This window comes from Peromyscus maniculatus, chromosome 9 (assembly GCF_049852395.1).
Source record: "Peromyscus maniculatus bairdii isolate BWxNUB_F1_BW_parent chromosome 9, HU_Pman_BW_mat_3.1, whole genome shotgun sequence".
In the NCBI taxonomy this organism is placed as follows: Eukaryota; Metazoa; Chordata; class Mammalia; order Rodentia; family Cricetidae; genus Peromyscus; species Peromyscus maniculatus.
Genome location: NC_134860.1, coordinates 53,751,489 through 53,767,521, shown reverse-complemented (window position 1 = coordinate 53,767,521; position 16,033 = coordinate 53,751,489). Strand labels below are relative to the sequence as shown.

Genomic DNA, 16,033 nt, shown 5'->3' with positions numbered 1-16,033 from the left:
CAGAAGTCTGGTTTCATATCACAGGGACCAACTCTGTCTTGCCAGGCCAGTGGCACACTTCTGTTCTCTGTTCACCCCAACAACATACACCCCAACCCTAAAAGCTCAGGTTCGGCCATTGCCAGCTCATTTTCACTGGTCCCACTCTGCAGTGCCTGCCCTTCTGACAGACTAAAGCTGAGCTGGGGATGTCCTGTCCTGGGGCTCAGGGTGATCTTTTTCCTCCTCTGTGTCATATGGAAAAAAGGAGAGGGAAAGAACCATTGGTCCTGGAGACATGGGAGACAGAGCCCAGGTCACTGTAGATGGGCCTTTTGGGGGAGAATATTTCTGTCCCACAGCATCACCATTAAGGAGACAGATATTTCAGTAAGGGCTGTTCCACATCTGGAATTAGTTTCCCTATCCTCTTCTGGAACCAGGGCCGACCTCGGTCCACCCTCCTGGCTCTATGTCCTTCTCCATCATGGCTGCTCAGATGAGTCTAACAATTTCTGTGCTTTACAACCATGCAGATTTGAGCACATCCCTACCTCTTATTCCTCTACAACCGAAGCCATGTGTGGTTCCTTGCCTTAGGGGCTCAGCCCTGTGGTGCCAGCCCAGCTTAGGTCCTGTCAGAGAGGTACCTCTCAAAGGTCTAGGCCAGCAGTTCCATCACAGAGGGTCCATGGAAGCCAGGACTCCCAGCGTCTTTCTCCAAAACCCTGTACCCCACCTCCCACATGCTCAGACCTAGGGAAGCTCTTCCCAGTCAGCTCAGTTCCTCCTGTGTGCTCAGCACCCACAGCTGCAGGAATACTCAGCAGCAGGATCCCCTCTGAGCATGTCCATCTCAGTCCCTGCTGGACTCTAGGGTAGGAGGCCATTACGGTCCCATGGCCTGTGTCAGTCTTTGACATCCACAAGGACAAAAGAACTAGAAATCTCTACTTTCCCATCAGTGTGCACTGAAGTGTATCAGGCTTGGAAATGACAATAGTGTATTAGCTTCTACTGGGAAGCTCTTCAGAGAAGCATCATTTTTACCTAGGGAACAGAGTGGTAGGTAGAGAATAACACAACCAAGACATCCTTGTATTTATTTTAAACATAACAGATACAGAATCATTATGCAGATTTCAGTCATAAGAGATGCACCTATTCTGAAGCATAATTCCAAAACAAAAATAAACAGGAATCCAGGAAAATGGAAAAAGATAGAAAAAATGGTGTTAGGAAATACCTCTGATATTTACACATTTGTAGTTACTGCTTCATCCATTGTTCCTAAGAATACCTGGGCTTCTCAGTGTGCTGTGCTCATTGCATGAGTTGGCTGTTTGAAACCTGGGGCTTATGCAGGGTGGCTAGGCTGGGTGTCAGTATTATTTTTTTAAGAAAGAATAAAAGACCAAAGAAATTAAAGAGTGTAGCGCCCATGCTACCACCAGTTCACCATGTCTGATCGAGGGGCTGAGGATTAAAAACAGAGACAAGACAGTGGGTCATTCCTCTCAGTAAAATGCCAAAATGCCCTTTATTGAAGGAGGGCAGAGGCCTTAAATACAGGTTTACAGCACAGTGGGAGAACCCCAGATGGCAGAAGTTTGCTACAGATGTTTTACACACTTGCATCCTAGCTGTTTACACCAAAAGCAGGATACACAAACAAGGAACCTCAGGTAAGCTGTTTTAGGAATAAGGACACCAGCAGGGAATTAGCATAGGGAGGACATCTAATCAAGGTCAGCAAGCAAGGCAACAGCTCCCCAAGGAACCAGGGCAGGGTCCAACAAAAGAGATCCTGTGAGAATGGAAAAAAATGTAAAATGTAAGAAAGGACACACTATTTTCTCAGGGCAGTCACACTGGACTTCACTGGGTCTCAGGCCCTCCTCAGCCACAGCCTAAACATCCTCTTTTCTTGGTCTGTATTCCCACTTAGCTCATAGGGTGTCAATGTGGTGACAGTGTCATTTTGACCCACACCAGAAAACTTCCTTAACTACTGAAGACAATCAGCGAAGAGGTGCACTATTGTACAATGCCTGTGAGGTCACTGAGCACTGACCTCCTTCATCCCCTCAAGGACTGTGTCTACTCTGCTCTCTTCCAACCTGAGCATCATCCTGGGAAGATGCCACCAGTGCTGATTCTCCTGACCCTTCTTCTGCCGCTTGGAGCTAGTGGAGGTGAGTGAATATCCCGGTCTCAGAGGTGCCATCCCATAATACCTCTTAGATTCTTTGCTCAGCTTAGTCAGGAAATGTCCTGCACTGAACCAGGAGGTTTCTGAATCTCAAGGCCCATATCACATCCAGACCTGGAAATTTGTCACTGGCTAGATGTTCAACAAGGTCTGAAGAAGGGAGGTGTCCTCAGAAGACTTAGAGGGCACTAGCTTTTCCCTGCTCTTCTTCATCACCTGGAGAGATGATAATTCCTAAAAGAAAAGCAGCAGAGAATGAAAAGATATTAAGAAGTACATCATTAACTTTACTAGAGCCCAGGGCAAGGGCAAATTTAATGACCAGCCTGCAATGGGGTAAGGCCACTGGCTCAAGAATATTATCATCATTTAGTAACCTCTGCCCTCAGCCTGCTGAAGAAAAAGGCCCAGGGTGACAAGATGCCTGCATTCCACATTCCACTAGCTTTGCAGTCTTGTTTTGGTGGCCTCTCCACTTCTTTCTGCAGGTCCCCAGCTGTTCCCATCTTTGCTATCACACTATTCCAACGTCCCCTAGGCCCTGAATCCCATGAGATCTGAACCATGAGCCCTTCAAGTGTAAGTCACTATCCACGCAACCAAAGCATTTACTGAGAACACAAGATGTATTGGCCACTAGAATAGGAGAATTTTAGAAACCTCCTCTCTATAGAGTTTGGGGGCAAAAGTGACAAACTGTCAGAAATCAAGACATTAGAGGTGTCACGGAGACTCACTAACACAGAAAGACTAACAGCGAGACTCCCAGGATCCTCTTGACCTCTGTCATCATGAAGATAGAGCTGGTCCGTCCGTGTATTTGTAAAGCAGGGGCTGGAGGAAAAGTGCCACCCACCCCTTCTCAGAACAGGGCTCTGAGGCTGAAGATTCCACAAAGATTATTCTATGTGTAAGGAATTCTGTCTACCACAGGCCTGGGGGAACTGCAGATCCCATAGCCTTCACCTTCTCCTTAGATCTTCCCGCCTGACCTCAACAGACACCTGTTGTGCTGCTCCCAGACACCCCATATTGTAGCCTTTTCTTTCAGAGGAGATCATCGGGGGACATGAGGTCAAGCCCCACTCCCGCCCATACATGACATTTATTAAGTATGTGGATGCCAAGGGGAATAGGAAACGCTGCGGAGGCTTCCTGGTATGAGACAACTTCATGCTGACAGCTTCTCACTGCCTGGGAAGGTGAGGAGAAAGTAGCTACCCTGGCCAGACTGGAGCAGTGGCTGAGGTTGAAAGGACGCCTTGAGAGTCTGTGCAAACTTTGGAGTATTTCCTAGAAGCCAGAGGGAGCCTCCAGGACTCTATGTCCTTGAGAAGCAGAGCAGCAGGTCAAACCCTGAGGCCTCCTGTCTCCTCAAGTCACCTCAGCTAGAGCCCCTCCCTGCCTTTTACACCTCCTGGACTGTGTCCTCTCTCCCTCCACATCTCTCATCTCCACTCTGCTCTCTACAGCTCAATGAGAGTCACTCTGGGGGCCCACAACATCGAGACAAAGGAGGAGACCCAGCAGATCATCCCTGTGGCAGAAACCATTCCACACCCAGACTACCATCCCAAGGACCGCTCCAGTGACATCATGCTCTTGAAGGTGAGACCTGCCACCCCCCATCCACACACCTCCACCCACACCTCACCCACCCCTGGTGCCTCTGCTCTGCTTGATGCAAAACTAGCCTGTCCCGTCCTGCTCTCATCCTGCTCCTTCCTTCCCTGCCATCCTGGTTGTCAAAGTGTCCCAGGTCAGCAGACTCCTAGCTGAGCTGGTCTCTCCTGCCTCTTCCCTATCAGCTGCAGAGAAAAGCCATTAGAACGAAAGCTGTGAGGCCACTCAAGCTGCCCAGGGCCAATGCCCAGTTGAAGCCAGGGTATGTGTGCCACCTGGCTGGCTGGGGGAGAAAATCTCTCCATGCCACTAAAGGGACGGATCTCCTGCAAGAGGCAGAATTGACCATACAGGATGACCAGAAATGCAAACGCCTCTTCCGCTACTACATCAAGACCAAACAGATTTGTGCTGGAGACCCAAAGCAAATACAGGCTGCTTTCAAGGTGAGGATCAAGCATTTAACAGGCAAAATGCAGGGAGAGAGGAACCTGGGAGAGACCTGGGAGTGAGAATGGCCAAACCCTGAAGTCCCAAATAAGAGCAGAGACATCCCAAGAGTTCAGCTTTGAGTCCCTCCGTGGGTTAGGAAGAGTGGAAGTTGGGAAACATCCACCATCCCAAAGCACCATAAATTTTCCCAGAGTCTCCCTGAGGACTTCAAGGAGAGCCTTGGACTGAGCTAGAAGGAAAAGTTGGGTCTCCCTGGAACCCTGATCCTGAGGGAGTTTGAAAACCTGTCCTGGACCCGATCTAACAGTTAACCTTTCCAGGAGGAGGTACAGACAGCAGAGCCAAGGGAACCAGGCTCAGTTCTTCCTTTCCCTGCACACAGGGTGACTCTGGGGGACCCCTTGTGTGTGACAACAGAGCTTATGGAGTTTTATCCTATGGAAAAGCCAAGAGCATTGCTCCAGGAATCTTCACTAAGGTTGTGTCCTTCCTGCCGTGGATACAAAGAAGCATGAAGCCTTCTAACAGGTGCTAAAACCAGCTGTTCCTACCAGGTTGTCTGGCCACAGGCCAGAACCACATGGAGTGGGCAGCAAAGGTGAAAACTCATAATAAATTGATCTCCTCGGTGAATTCAGCTGAAGTCCTTTATTGTCTGAGCCTCTCTCGTGTGAAACTCGGTGGTCCAGGCAGCCTCGCCTGTCAGTTCTGGGCTTTTCTTCCTCCTTTTTCCCCAGCCCCTTCCCCACCTGGAACTTCAGGCTAGACAATTCCACATATTCACCACCCCATACATGGTGGGGTTAGTGGGTTGTTTGTTTTTATTTAATTTGTTATTTTTATATATATTTTTTACCTTTTTAGAGCTTTATTAGGAGGAGAGAGACACAGAGAGACAGAGAAACAAAAACAGAGAGACAGAGAGACCACACAGCAGGTAATTACAGAGAGAATACAGAGAGAGCAGTTTTTATTTTTGAGATAGGATCTCACTATATAGCTCTGGCTTGCCTGGACTTTACTATGTAGCCCTCCCCGGCCTTAAACTCACAGAGATCTGCTGCATATGCTTCCCAAGGGATGAGATTAAGGGGATGTGCCACGATATCCAACTACATGCATAATTTAATACTCAGCTCTTCAAGGTTGGTTTTCTTACAACACAATCAGGAGTCTACACTCAGTCATTCCTTTTCATACTTAGCTCTCCACAAAAGAACCTCCTCAGGACCAGAAAAAGCCCTACCATTTCTAAACCACCTTCATCGAGTCCTCCAATTTGCCAGAGAATTAATAAGGCATTGGGGTGAAGGGAGATTGGACTCTGGGAATTTAGAAGGCATTCAGTTTCTTGTTTCTAGGACCTCCCGTCTCTCTGGCCAGTCAGATGGCTCTCACCACCTGAACTGTCTGCAGTCTGGAAGGCTGAGATATCCCTCTGGTGGCCACAGGCTAACCTGGCTGCCATTTCCCCACCCAGCACAGTCTCAGGCAACTTCTGTCCCCCTTGCTGGCCTTCCAGTGTTTTTCACATGACTTCCTCTAGCCACCAGTAGATTCTGTTCCAGCCCCACCTCCTCAGTCCTGATTTAAACCAGCCTTTTATTCATTTATCAGTTCCAAACACTTGGAATCTCCTCTACCTCTTAGTCCATTTAGACTTAGACTGCCAGTCACCTGATGCTCATCCTTCCCACCTAGGACAGGCTGGGAGCCCTGTTCCAACCCAAGTCTTCCAAGGAGAGGCTCAGCTATGACCTCCAGTCACTCAACAGCCCTGGCTCAGCTTGGAAACTCTGCTTCCCCCTGCGGGCAAGATGAGTTATAGCAGTTTATGAACCAGAGGGATCCAAGGGATGCTAGGCTGGAAGTAACTTTTTGACATCATCAATCAACATTTGTAGATCCTGATTTCTATCAGGTACACAGTAGACTCCTTCTTCACCCTCATTCTCTCATTTCACTAGACAGGTCAGTGTGGCACAAATGGATCTATATTTGGAATTCACACACAAAAAGGAATGTTATAAAAATGATTCAATTCTCTCTATTCTATAGTGACACGGGCATAATCTTCTTTGGCTCAGAAAAGCAGTGTATGGAATTGGAAGAAAGTTGGAAACCTTCCGGTGCTGTGGTCTTCATTGTACCTCATGTGGAACCCTCATGAAGGAGGTGGGCAGGAGGGGCTGGAGGGATGGCTCAGAGGTTAAGAGCACTGGCTCCTGTTTCAGAGGACCCGGGTTCAATTCCTAGCACCCACGTGTCAGCTCACAACTGTCTGTAACTCCAGTTCCAGGGGATCTGACACCTTCACACCAATGCACATAAAATGAAGTTAAATAAATTGTATTTTTAAAAAAGGAGGTATGCAGGAGAAAGGCAAGCAGAGTGGCTGTAGCCTGCTTCACATTCAAACCACAGACCTGGCCTGTTGTTAGACTTTCTAAAGGTATAATAATAATAATAATAATAATAATAATAATAATAATAATAATAATAATAAATAATAATAAAAAACAGATCCAGATAGTGGTGTAAATACTGAAAATTCAGAGAGACAGACAAACAAGCCAGTGCCACTTGTCAACTCGCCAACTCCATGAATCCTCTCTTTGAAAGCCTCTGAGTCCTCAGCTGAAAAAGCTCTTACCACACTGGCCACTCCTCCTGAAGTGTCAGACATTTCATTGTGACCCTTGTGACCCTATTTAAGTTCCTTGTGACCCTATTTAGAACAGCACCACTAGTGAATTGTACTTTTTTACATACTTCTCACATATCTTACATCCCACTAAAAATTTCCTCTCCATCCTCTCATCCCAGTCTTCCCCACCCTCTGCCTCCCCCAGATCCTCTTCTCCTCTACTTCACTTCAGAAAAGAGCAGGCACCCCAGGGAGACCAACCTAATATGGCTTAACAAGATACAAAAAGACTAGGCACAAACACTCATATAAAGGCTGGAGGAGGCAACCCAGAAGGAGGGAAAGGGTCCCAAGAGTAGGCAAACGAGTCAGAGATAACCCTACTCCCACTGTTAGGAGTCCCACAAAAACCCCAAGCTAAACAACCACAGTATGTATGGGGAGGATCTAGTGCAGACCCCTGCTCACTCCTTGATTGTCTCTTCAGTCTCTGTGAGCCACTATGAGGCCTGCTTTGTTGGTTCTATTGCCCACTGTGGTAGTTTAAATGTAATTGGCTCCCGTAATTTCATAGGGAGTGACACTATTAGAAAGTGTAGCCTTGTTGAAGTGGGTATGGACTTGTTGGAGGAAGTGTGTCACTGTGGGAGCAGGCGTTGAGGGTTCCTATGCTAAGAATTCTATTCAGTGAGTCAGTCAACTTCCCATTGCCTGCATGATACAACAGTCTCAGCTCCAGCACCTCATCTATCTACATGCCCCTATGTTCCTGGTCATGATGATAATGGACTGAACCTCTGAAACTGTAAGCGAGCCACACCAATTTAATGTTTTCTTTAGAAGAGTAGCCATGGTCATGGTGTCTCTTCACAGCAATAGAAACCCTAACTAAGACAACCATGTTCTTCCAGTGTCCTTGAACCCTCTGGCTCCTATATCCTTTCACCTCCTTTCTGCAGGGTTCCTTGAACTCGGCCTTATGTTTGGGTGTGGGTCTCTGCATCTGTTACAATCAGCCACTGGAGGAGCCTCTCTGATGATGAATGGACTAGGCACCAATCTGTGAGCATAGCAGAATATCATTAGGAATCATTTCATTTGAGGGAGACCAGTTGCCTCTTATTCCCCCTGGGTACTGTTGAGCAGGGAGAAATGAGGAATATGTAGATAAATGTATAGAGGAGAGAGACAGAAAACACAGAATAGCCTCGGGAGGGCCTGGGTCCTTACCCACCACCTCCTTCTGTCTCTACTACAGGGCTTTTAAAGGAATGCCAAGGGGTGGAGTAAAAGACCTCCCCACAGCACAGGCAAGTGTAGACCATTCCAGACACCTGGTGGCCACGCATGTGGTCCAGACATCCCCTAATGCAGCCCTGCTGTCTAAGGCATGCTCAGCTCTCACTAGGAAGCTTTTGTGGGCCCTCACATTCACTGACCTTTTTTTTTTTTTTTTTTGGCCAGTCATGTTTGGTTCTACCCTAGGTCTCTGGACCATCCAGCCTCTGGTTCTTGGCCATCTAGGCAGTGTCAGGCATGGGCCTCAAGTGGACCAGTCATTGGCTGGCCACTCCTGCATGTTCTGCTCCACCATTATTCCAACACATGTTGCAGGCAGGACAAATTGTAGGTTGAAGGTTTTATGACTGGGTTGGGGTCCCAGTCCCATGACTGGAAGCCTTGACTGGTTACAGTAGATGGACAGTTCAGACACTTCATCTCCCAAGGCACCTCCTCTAGCATCACCCTCATAGATTCCAGGGAGTTTCTACTATACTAGGTTTCCACATCACCCCCAAATTCCAGTCATCTCTCTCGGTATGCTCTCCCTCCAACCCCCCTCACCTGATTGATCTCTCCACTTCCCATCCCAACCCGACCCCAGTCCATCCCCAAACTCTATTCTATCTTGCAGCAGCCTTTTTCTTTTGGGGCCACCAACCAACTCCCAAATCAAGACATAGAAACTTCTTATTAGTTATGAATGCTCAGCTTAGCTTAGGCTCATTTCTGGCTGGCTCTTTTAACTTAAATTAACCTGTTTGTCTTTACCTACCTTTTGCCTTGGTACTTTTTACATTTTCTATCAGTATGTCCTACTTGTCCTGCTGTCTCTGTGTCTGTCTGGAAGCTTCCTGGCTTCTGGCTCTGGGTGTGTCCCCCTCTTTCTCCTCGTTCCTTCTCCTTCTTCTCCTGTTCTTTCCTCTCAAGATTCCCTCTATTTATTCCCTCTGCCCACCAGCCCTGCCTTGCCCTCTCCTGCTTGGCTCCTGGCCATTCATCTCTTTATTAGACCAATCAAGTGCCTTAGGCAGGCAAGGTGCAACAGCAACACATCCTTACATCCTTAAACAAATGCAGCAGAAACAAATGTAACACACCTTTACACAATTAAAGAAATATTCTACAGCATAAACAAATGCCACACATCTTTACATTGTTAAATATTCCACAACACTACCTCCCTTTCACAGGGAAATCCAAGTGGCCCGCCTAAACCCTCCTTGTTGATTAGCCTCTCTAGGTCTGTGGATTGTAGCATGATTATCTTTTACTTAACAGCTAATATCCACTTATAAATGAGTACATACCATGTTTGCCTTTCTGGGTCTGGGTTACTTCACTCAGGATGATTTTTTTCTAGTTTCATCCATTTTTCTACAAATTTCATGATGTCTTGTTTTTTAACAGCTGAGTAGTACTCCATTGTGCAATGTACCACATTTTCTTTATCCATTATTCTGTTGAGGGACATCTAAGTTGCTTCCAGTTTCTGGCTATTATTCAGTGATAAAAAAGCTACTATGAACATAGCTGAACAAGTGTTCTTATGGTAGGATAAAGCATCCTGTGTCTATATACCACCAGGAGTGGTATAGTTTGGTCTTCAGGTAGATCAATTCCCAATTTTCTGAGCAACTGCCATATTGAGTTCCATAGTGGCTGTACAAGTTTGCACACCCATCAAGCAATGGAGGAGGGTTCCCCTTGCTGCACATCCTAGCCAGCCTGAGCTGTCACCTGTGTTATTGATCTTAGCCATTCTGACAGTCGTAAGATGGAATCTCAAAGCAGTTTTGGTTTGCATTTCCCTGATGGCTAAGGATGTTGAATACTTCTTTTAGTGTTTCTCAACCAATTGAGACTCCTCTATCCAGAATTCTCTGTTTAGATTTGTACCACATTTTTTTAGTTGGATGATTTGATTAGTTGATGACTATTTTCTTGATTTCTTTACATATTTTGACTATTAACCTTCTGTCAGATGCAGAGTTGGTGAAAATTTTTTCCCATGCTGTAGGCTGCCATTTTTTCAAACTGACTTTCTCCTTTGCCTTACAGAAGCCTTTCAGTTTCATGGGGTCCCATTTACTAATAGTTGATTTTAGTGTTGTGCTATGGAGGTCTGTTCAGGAAGTTGTCTCCTGTGCTGATGCATTCAAGGCTACTCTCCACTTTCTCTTCTATCAGGTTCAGTGTATCTGGTTATAGGTTGAGGTCATTGATCCACTTCGACTTGAGTTTTGTGCAGGTGATAAATATGAATATATTTGCATTCTTCTACATGCAAACATCCACTGAGACCAGCACCATTTGTAGAAGATGATGTCTTTTTTTCCAGTGTGTATTTCTGGCTTCTTTATTTAAAAAAAATCAGGTGCCCATAGGTGTAGATTAATAGAAACTGGTTAATTTAAGTTATAAGAGCTAGTTGGCAACAAGCCTAAGCTGAAGGCCAAGATTTCATAATTGTTTTAAGTCTCAGTGTCATTATTGGAGAGGTGGTACTTCTAAAAGAAAGTCTGACAACACTTCAGAAAGAAATACACCATATGCTCTCTCACCTGTGGGATCGAGACAATAATACAGCACATGTGCAAACAAATGCACATGAGAGTACAATATAACATGAAGAAAGAGAACAAGGAAGCTAAAAATGTGGAAGCATGAACACGGATGATGGACATGAATTATGAAAGAACATATTAAACTAATTGGTTTCTGTCATGGATATGGTTTTTTTTTTTGGTCTTGGGGGTGGGTGGATAATCACAAAAATGTATTCAGTACTGAAAGTATAACATTTAATGTGAATTCCACAACTTCCATTCCGAATGCCAATTCTAACTGTATAGAAGAAATTCACTGAGTACTATAGACTTTGTGTCTGGTTAATTTTGGTGTGTGTTTTTATTTATTTAAAGGTTTTCTTAATGGAAAATTTCATGGGTGGAGAAGTGGGTGGATCTTGGATTTGATTGAGAGGAAAAACCAATTAAAAAAACTTTTTTTGGTTTTTGGTTTTTGGTTTTTGGTTTTTCGAGACAGGGTTTCTCTGTGTAGCTTTGCGCCTTTCCTGGAACTCACTTGGTAGCCCAGGCTGGCCTCGAACTCACAGAGATCCGCCTGGCGCTGCCTCCCGAGTGCTGGGATTAAAGGCGTGCGCCACCACCGCCCGGGTTAAAAAAAAAAAACAAAACAAAAACTTTTAAAAGAGGTAAATAACAGAAGCCACTGAATTTGTATAGACTAGTTCAGGGTGTCCAACAGGTGGCCTGAGGGCTGAGTGTGGTCCAGAATTAATGTAAATACAGGACAATATGAAACTATAAGCTCACTAAAAACGTTCTTAGATATTTCTCTCCCTCCCTCTCTCTCTCTCTCTCTCTCTCTCTCTCTCTCTCTCTCTCTCTCTCTCTCTCTCTCTCTCTCTCTCTCTCTCTCTCTCTCTCTCTCTCTCTCTCTGTGTACCCATTACGGCTCTTGAGCATGAAGTTTGTAGACAACAACATGTTTCAACGCCATGTAAAATGAATATGAGTGCTCTTGTTATTGTTAAACATGCATGACTTCAGTGTGATGCTTCCAGTGTTTCATGTTCCAACTGCAGACAGTCAAGCTGGCACCATCATATTTTCACGTGCTCCTGGGGACTTAGGAAATGAAACACAGAGGTTATCCATGATATTTTAATCTACATTACAGACAATGGGTGATTAATGGTATTTAGAAAGCAAGTAAACGTCTTTCTTGATGATTAAGAACATACACACTTCAGCCATGCTCCTCACACCATCACCAAGTCACCGTGATTTACAATCAGCTGTCACAATCCACAGCTGAGATGCAGAAATACAAACTTGCTTTCTACTTTCTTGTCAATTTTCATAGTAAAAATAAATACAGTTCTTCATCTATTATTATTTTTAATTGTAGCATGCCTTCCATACCATCATAGAAGAAAATACAGCTCAAAGAAGAGAGAAGATTGCTCAGTGAAAAATGGGCAGACAGCTACTTTTCTGTCAGGTAAATAAATACAAGGCTCTGTTCAACTTTTGGGAATTGGTGAGTGTTCTCAAAGGTGGTCACAGAAGAGGCATCAGATGCAAACCATGCTGCCAATCAGAGCAGCTGTCAAAGATTGTGAGGTAAGGGCAAAGTAGTGGAACTGGAAAGGGATGTCTGCTCAACAACAAAAACACTGAAGTCTCAGTTTAGGATGCTGAGGATGTGGCTCAATGGATAAGAGAGCAGGAGAATCTGAGGCCCGATTTCCTGTGCCCACATCAAGATACTGAGTGGGGCTGCATGCACCTGTATCCTCAGTGCAGAGACAGGAAGACTGCTGATGCTTACTCACTACCAGCCTCAACAAAAACAGTCTGTTCCAGCTTCATGAGAGACCCCATCCAATAGAGCAAGATAGAAAACAGTAGAGAATCCTGACATCTTCCTCTGCACTCATACAAGCACTGGGACACATACACTGACACATACATGTATACACACATGCACCACACATTTAAGAAACATAGTTACACCTGTTCTAGTTACTTTCTGTTACTGGGATAAGATACCATCCAAAAGCACTTGGTGAGGAAAGGGTAGATTTGGCTTACATGTTCCCAGTGCACTCCATTACTGATGAAAGTCAGGGCAGGCCTCAAGCAGGAGCAGGGGTGGGAACCTCGGAGGAAAGCTGCTTACTGGCTTTCTTCCAGGCGCATTAAGCTTACTTTCTTATCCAACCCAGGACCACCTGCCCATGGATGGCACTACCCACAGTAGGCTAGGCCCAACTCCATCCATTAGCAATCAAGAAAGTACCCCCACAAACATGCCCGCAGGCCAATCTAATGGACACAATTCTCAAGTGAGGGCTCCTCTTGCCAGATGTCTCTAGTTTGTGTCGCATTGACAAAAATTAACCAGCACAGTGAGTTAGATAGGTTCTATGGTAAAAAGCTAGTCATGTAGTTATATGGTTATATGTATAAGAACAAAACAAAACAAACCCTGAAAACCATTTGCTGATAGTGAATCTACTGAGAGGTGTGCAAATAGTGTTTCAGACTTGATAGGCTCTAGGGAGGGAGGAATACATACTTCTGAATTCATTTGGTCTCGCCAGTTTATAGCCAAGTGATTGGAAGAAACTGAAAAAAAAAATCTATCCAAAGAAGTTTGGAGAGCAGAACCACTAATTTGAAATCTTATTCTTTGGGGATGGATGGAAGCCCCACATACCACCCAACCTGCCATTTTTATACAGTTAGTAATGATGGATCTGATGTCACTGATGAAATGGTTTGTTTAGTGCTTTTAAAGGCACTAAATAAACACAATATTGTGGAGCAGTGGAAAAATACATCAAAGTGGTTTTCTCTGTCATAATCAACATGGCTAGTACCAACCACTGCTGATGCCCAGCGATGGGAGGTCACAAGGCCAGAGATAGCCTGGCAGTGGTGGACAAAGCCTTGAATACAGCACAGGGGAGCAGAGGCACCTGGATCTCTGAGTTCAAGCTCAGCCTAGTCTATAGAGCAGGGTCCATGGCAGCCAGGGCTACACAGAGAAACCTTGGCTCAAAAATGAATAAATAAATAAAATAAAAAACAAATAAAAAGAAAAATGGAGGACCTTATATAATTAAGAGAAGGCAGTGCAATTACCAGACCAATCTCCTGCTTAATGATGTGTCTTTGCAGAGGACATCAAGAATATTTATGCACAGAGAAGATCTCAGTGGGAATTAGAGGGGATGAGAGGGGGCCACCTTGGGCAAAAATGACCAAAATACATTGAATCCATGTATAAAATTATCAAAGAAGAAAAACTAAGTTCTAAAAGGAAATTTAATGCAAAATCATTTTTAAAAAATTGGTAACATTGTATAAATCATCACCAAGACTTAATTTCATAAGGGACAAGGGATTAAATCAACCCAATGCCAGGAATTCCTAAAAAATAGTCATGCTAACCAGGATAATATCATTTCCATTTCAGAAGTAGGATGGTCATGTTGAGGACATTATCAAGTTACTTCCTGTGTCATAAACGATATTTATGCCAGAACTTGAGAATGAAAACTCAATTACAGATTGATCTTCTAGTAGATTTGACTGTTCATTTCATCTTTAATGGGGAACCCACCAGTCAACACCATGTTTCACATCAGAAGTGCTCCAGGTGAAGGTGAAGTTTTGGTGAGCACAAATTAAGTCAAATAATTGTATGTTTTTCAGCATAGCTGAGTTCAGCTCTGTGAACAGTGATGTCACCTTCTGTTACATTTGACAGAATTTGAAAAGATAAATTTGTTTGACAGAAGTCCATTTGTTTCTCAAAGCAATGCCAAATAGTCCACAAAGTTTGTGTTGTACTGAAATTCTGCCTAGCCAAATATGGCCAAGTATCAACTGTCACGAAATACTGTATAACTGTGTCTGTGTATTTGTAGTGATATAACTGTTTCGTGGCAAATTGATCGTCTGTATTATTTAAAACGGAAAGAAAGAAAGAAACCAAAGAAACCAAAAGAGACCTTACCAGAATGCAAAGGATGTAAGAGGTAAGAAAGCACACACTTTTAGCTCGGTGCAGTCACTGTGGACTTCCTGGTGTCTCAGGCCCTCCTCAACCACAGCCTCTACACCCTCTACTTTCTTACTTCATCCCAGCTTAGCTCTTGTGACAGTGACCTTTTTACCCCAAACCAGAAAACGTCCTAAAGCAGCGCTGCCTATCAGAAGCAGAGGTGCTCAGGTTTAAAATGCCTGTGAGGTCACTGAGCACTGACCTCCTTCATCCCCTCAAGGACTGTGTCTACTCTGCCCTCCTCCAACCTGAGCAGCCTTCCTGGAAGATGCCACCAGTCCTGATTCTCCTGACCTTTCTTCTGTTCTTGGAGCTGGTGCAGATGAGTGAACACCCCTTTCTCAGAAGTGCCATCCCGTAATACCTCTGCCGACTCTGCCCAGCACTAGTCAGGAAGTGTCCTGCACTGAACCAGGAGGTTTCTGAATCTCAGGTCCCATACCAAACAGACTTGCATATCTGTCACTGGCTAGATTCTACACAGGATCTGAGGAAGGGAGGGGCCCTCAGAAGACTTAGTTGTCACTAGCTTCTTCCTGCATTCTGTGTCATCTGGAGAATGGATCATTCTTGGACAGGGACATCACAGAGAATGTAATCCTACAAACTAGGATTACATCATTAACCTTCCTTGAGCCCAGGGCAAGGGCAGCTTTAATGACCAGCCTGCAATGGGGTAAGGACACCAGCTCAAGAACATTAGCATTATTTAGTAACCTCCACCCTCAGCCTGCTGAAGAAAGAGGACCTGGGTGACAAGATGCCTGCAATGCACACTCCACTAGCTTTGCTGTCTTGTTTTGGTGGCCTCGACACTTCTTCCTACAGGTCCCCAGCTGTTCCCATCTTTGCCAGCACACTGCTCCAATGTCCCCTAGGCCCTGAATCCCATGAGCTCTGAACCACTAGCCCTCCTTAAATTAGAAGTCATCCATCCATGCAGCCAAAAGCATTTACTGAAAAACCAAGATGTGGTAGGACTCACCCTTTCTCAGAGCAGGGCTCTGCACCATTAGATTCAGCAAAGATTATTCTATGTGCAAGGAATTCTGTCCAAAACAATCTGGGGAAACTGTAGATCCTATCGCCTTCAACTTCTCCCTAGATCTTCTCTTCTGTCCTCACATGCTGCTTGCAGAAACGCCATATTCTATGCTTTTCTTTCAGAGGAGATCATCAGGGACATGAGGTCAAGCCCCACTCCTGCCCTTACAAGATATTTATTGAATCTCTGC

The 16,033-nt window shown here is 45.0% G+C and overlaps 1 non-coding gene and 1 pseudogene across 2 annotated transcripts; one reads left to right on the top strand and one right to left on the bottom strand.

The window, feature by feature from the left end:
* Positions 1-1,986: 1,986 nt before the first annotated feature.
* On the top strand, positions 1,987-4,900 carry LOC102927247 (granzyme E-like; annotated as a pseudogene). Its single transcript, XR_013042420.1, has 5 exons — positions 1,987-2,174; positions 3,243-3,384; positions 3,643-3,799; positions 4,000-4,260; positions 4,650-4,900. The product of XR_013042420.1 is annotated as a granzyme E-like (transcript).
* A 492-nt stretch (positions 4,901-5,392) lies between these two features.
* Positions 5,393-5,470, bottom strand: LOC121832459 (small nucleolar RNA SNORD55/SNORD39). Its single transcript, XR_006076116.1, has one exon. It is a non-coding gene; the product is annotated as a small nucleolar RNA SNORD55/SNORD39 (small nucleolar RNA).
* Between the last annotated feature and the right edge of the window lie 10,563 nt (positions 5,471-16,033).